Raw genomic sequence first — 5,336 nt, 5'->3', positions numbered from 1 at the left:
TAATTTACATTCATTCCCTGAGCATCATCACAACATACTAAATGTGGTTTCCCCTCTAGAGTAAGCTGCATAGTGGCTTAATCATGCATGTTGTCATCTATAAAATTCCATTACTACTTTCACATATATATGTTTTTTACCCCATGTCTGACTCTCTGCCCTATTTCACTCTCTCGTTACACTATTTCTGTTGTCTACAGTTGTCTTCAATTCCTTTTCCCCCAACATTTTGTTGACCACACCATATCATAAGTAATCTAACTACTTTCAATAGCAAGTTCAGCTGGTGGTTTCAAGAAAGGCAGTTTTGAACTGGTAAGGATATTTCCTTGAAATTTGAAGCCTAGAAACCGGTTAGTATTTTGTTCAAATAGTAGGTACATGAATCTATTGACAGCTCAAGACAGGATAAAAATCCTTAAAACCGGACAACAAAGCTTTGAAGAAAAGCAGCAATATCTTAGTCAAGTCACAGACTGCTGTTTCATCAGTTCAGACTCATGTACTTAAAATCTTTCTTCTGTTACTGTTGAGGTACGATCTTCCAGATTGAACTCTGGGATACAAGAGTCAACTCCAGACTTTATCCCTACAATTAAGTTGCCCATTTTCTTAGTTTTTGAACTCTTATTTTTGTGTGTCTGCATTTAATTTTACTGACATAGCACCCAGGGAGTACTGATTCTTTTCAGCAGAGAATAACATTTAGAAACTAAGATTTGGGCACTAGGAGTTATAGCTATATGTATTTTAAGAGTTTGCTCCTTTATTTGGAGAAGATATGAGCATCCATTGATAATTTTCTTTTATTTTTTCTTCTTTTTAATAGACTTTTGCTATAAAGGGCACGTGCACTCGCCAGAGAGACAGACAGAAGTGAGCAATTGTCCCTCCAGGGGGGATAACTGCACTGCAGTCTCCTCCATTTTCCTCTTGGCATTTTGAGCACACACACACACACACACACACACACACACACACAGCTGGCCTGAGTTTTAAGCTGCTGGGTCAGGGACTCAAACTGCTGTCAACTACATGGGAGTCCAGCCATGTAACCATTACACCATCTGCTGGTCCCGCATTGATGATTTTCTAACACCGTCATTCCTTCTATATTTATTTAGCATTCTACATTAAGGAAGAGTTTTCCCTTTTCCCTTTGTTTATTTCTATCACTGTAGAGGCACTCTTTTGGTCAATGAATTACAATCCACTACTATCATCATTCATTTTGAATTATCAATACTTTGGATATGGCATTTTATTGTGTGTGTGTGTATGTGTGTGTGTGTGTGTGTATACATATAAACACAATACATCCATATTTCTGTCTCCCTGTCTCTATCATCTATGTCTTTAATAAACTATGAGTTCACACAGATACCATGAGAAAGTTGTTTTAATAGTCCAGGCTAGAGAGAGTAAATGGCTCACAAGAAGAGTTAAGTCTGTTGGAGGAAGAGAGGACATATTCCAGAGCTATTTAGGGGTTAGAACTGATGGCTCATATTTTCTTAACAACCAGAAGGGACCCTATTTTACAAATAAAAAAAGTGAGGCACAAAGTCACAGTCATCTTGTTCATTTCATAAAGTATGAGTAGGGGGAGTGTGGCTGCATGCCCAGCCCAGTCTTCCAACCACTGTTGTGTGCCAATTCTATGCCAGCCCCTCTCTCCAGGTGAGTGGATAAGACCAAGCAAGCCCCTAGTCCAGGGTGAGCTCTCTGATATGCTTCTCAGTTTTTAACCTGCCATGTTCAGACTCCAGCTGGTCCCCTACAAGACCTTAAGCTTGCAAAAAGAAGCCATTTCCTGAACACCTTACTGTGTGGGGAGCACCAGCTGAGACTTTCACAGGCAAAATTGTACAGCAGTCATAGACCTGCTTTGAGTTCTGGCTTTGCCACTTACTACCCAAGTGACTTGGGTAAGTTTCTATTTGAGTTTCAGTCTCCTCATCTGTAAGTCAGGGATAACAATATCTACTTCATAGCACCTGGCCCTTGATGAGTGGCTGTCATCATGATCTCTAATTTTCCTAACAACACAGTGAAGAAGGAATTATTATTTTTTAAGAATTATTCACTGGGAGTCAGCAGGTGGCATGGTGGTCAAGGTGCTGGACACTCCCACGTGGCGGAACATGGTTCGAGTCTAGGACCTGGTGGCTTGCTTTCTTACTTTCCTTCTCTCTGTATGTCTTCTCTGGTCAAATGAAAATGATTGAATGAATAAATAAAATTAAATAATTATTAAAATATTATTTATGTAACATTTATTTGTTATTATCATTCATTTTTTAATTTGACCAGACACACAGAGAGAGAAAGAGACAAAGGGAAAGGGAGAAAGTAAGCAGCCAGGTCCAGGACCCAAACTGCTGTTGGCCATGTGGGAGCCTAGTGCCTTAACCACCACACCACCTGCCAGCCCCAAGGAAGGAATTATTTAGTCTTATTTTATAAATGAGAAAATCAAGGCTCAGTGAGGTGAAGGACTTGACAGGTCTCAGTGAGTGGATGTCAGTTCCAAAAAAACAGAGACTATGTCTATTTTGGTTACTATTTTATTCCCAATCCCAGGAAAGTGCTGATGCACAGTAGAAAATTTTTTTGAGAGAGAAATTTTTGCTATAGTGCACATGTGCTCAAAGGAGAGAGAGACAGAGACAGAGAGATAGAAAGCAAGAAATACCCCCCTTCCAGGGGGAATAGCCACACCGCAATCCCTTCTCCTCCATTCTCCTCTTGGGATTTTGGGCACACACTCATATGCGCCTATCATGAGTTTCAAGCCGCTGGGTCTGGGGCTTGAACCACAGTCAACCACATGGGAGTCCAGCAACATAACCCTTATACCACCTGCTGGTCCCACGCAGTAGGAATTTAATAAATATTTGTGAATAAATGAATTCTATCTCACTGGCTTGACTCTATACAGTTTCTGCTTGTCCTTCCAGGATAGGGTGTGTCTAGGCCCACAGTGAAGGCTGTGGGCAGGCTGGGCAGAGCTGAGAGCCAAAACCTGGTCTTCTGACTTCTGATTCATGCTCTTTGCTCTTCATTGAGCTGCCTTCAGTTGGAAAGGATGAACTTCCTTCAGCCTAGAATTTAGCATATTCTTCTGCCCATTTCTGTCCCTGGTAAGGGCAAGCAACAGGGAGAACATTTGACCAGGAATCAGAAACTTCCTCCATAACACTGGGCAAGATGTTCAATCTTTCTGAAATTTCCTCAACTACAGAAGGGTAAACTGACCTACATCTTTCCCAAGAGTGTTGCAAAGATTAAGGGAAATAATTGGTATGAAAGAATTCTGTGGGCTAGTAGATGCTAGTGACAGTACTGTGATTAGCATCAACTTGCCTAGCTTTTTGTTTCTTGTCCAGACAGCTGTTCAGTTGGGTCATTCACCTGTTTCTGGTGTGGAGAGAAGGAAGTTTCCCCTGAAAACTAGAAAAAAAGAAAGATGTCTCTTCTAATCTGGTAATAAGGACTCAAGTGATATAAAGTATGAAAACACTGGTGCAATACCTGGCACAGAAAAGGTTCTTACTGAGTTTTGATGCATTGGTTGTTGACTCAAAAATAACAGCTACCAGATACTGAGGGCCTGCTGTGTACCAGGTATTATTTGATTCTACAAGGTCGGTATTATCCCCATTTCAGTTTCTGAAGTTGGAACTTATTCAAAGTCACTTAAGTAGAAAATGGAAGAACTTGTGGGACTGGAAGACAGGGTGTGAGCTTCTACCTGTGTTCCCCGACCCCTCAGCTAGTCCTGAAATAGGCAGAATGTACCTAATTGGCACACTGTGTTTGACTGGGAACAGTTAACTGGATGAAGGATGACACTCTCCAACCCCTTCAAACACATTCAAGCTTAATATATACAGGGAATGTTTAAAAAGAGTATACATTATTTTCAGTCAATATATACTAAAATTACTCCAAAATATACACTCATTCCACTTTTTTTTGTTATTGTTCACTTAACATTCATTTATTGCTTATCATGCCAAATGCTAAAGATATATAGTACCACATGATTCCTCCCCTTAAGGAATTCAGTCTGAGGGTGAGGGGGGACAGAGAAAATAAGCACTACATTAGCATGTACCAAGTACTCAAATGTGTGCACACTAGGTGTTCAAATTGTATGTGGTAAGTCCACAATGATGAATAATATAGATGACCCCCAAATGCCTGATGTATGTGGGCAAAGTACTAATTTGATACTCAAAGTAGTTGCAATGAACCTGTTTAAAAACTTCTCAAGGAACATGCAGACAATAGATGTACACATAGGAACTCAAATGCATATGACAGGGGCTATACGAAAGAAATAGAATAGTGTACACAGATGTTTACTAAATTCACTTTAGGCTCACAAATGGGCAATCAGTTGTTTTATACAGTATGCACTGGGAGGTGCTGGATAAATACATTGTTGCTAAACATCCAATAGTTAAAATACATACAGTCAAAGTGCACATAGAACAGTTTGAAAGCATTCATTAAAATGCTGCTTGCCAATGACTCTTTTGGGGTAAAAACGGAAATCCCATCTCTGAGAGGCTCTACATAACCTTGGATGGAATAAATATCTCCTTCCTTAACTTGGGACCCAGGATTCAAAAACTCCAGAATTCCAGGGGGATAGCCTCCAATCTTCCTTCTTTCAAAGCCCCAAAGGTGTCAGGGCTTAGAGTTGGGAGCCTAGCCAGTCTACCTCAAGTTGTGTGCCAGTAGAGGGGTCCCTAGCAAGAAGGTACCGGAAGCCACCTTCCGTCTCCTACACCAAAAGACGGGAGAAAAGGGACAGAGAACGCTGGGGCGGGGCCGACGACTCAGCTGAGCTCTGCGAGGGGGGTACCAGTTCCACCCACCACCCACCAACGCCAGCTCCTCTTCCGGTCTGTCTCCAGAACGCGCATGCGCACCACTGGCCTTTAAACGTGCACCGACGGTCCATCCGGAAAGAGGTTCCGGCAAACTAATTACGATCTTATTCCTCCGCCACTGAGGTGAACTATTTTCTCTCAGTCAGAGAGGTGTTTTTGAGTAACTGCTTCCAAATAGGGAATTTATTCAGGCATATTTAGCTCTGTCCCCGCGAGATAAAGGGTTCCTAGAGCTCGGCCTGACGCAAGGTGTAGGAAACTCGGAGGGACACTGGGCGGAAGGATCCGGTTTGTTGTGGCGAGGGGAGGGGAGACGCTGACAAACCAAGATGGCGGCGGCGGCGATGAAGGCCGCGGTGGCTGGGAGGTAACAGTGGCGGCGGAGGCTGCGGTAGTTGGAAGGCAGTGGCAGAGTTTGGAAGGAACCGAGCA

This window comes from Tupaia chinensis, unplaced genomic scaffold (genome assembly GCF_000334495.1).
Source record: "Tupaia chinensis unplaced genomic scaffold, TupChi_1.0 Scaffold148091_1, whole genome shotgun sequence".
In the NCBI taxonomy this organism is placed as follows: domain Eukaryota; kingdom Metazoa; phylum Chordata; class Mammalia; order Scandentia; family Tupaiidae; genus Tupaia; species Tupaia belangeri.
The sequence above is the reverse complement of the archived record's forward strand: the minus strand, read 5'-3'. Positions refer to the sequence as shown.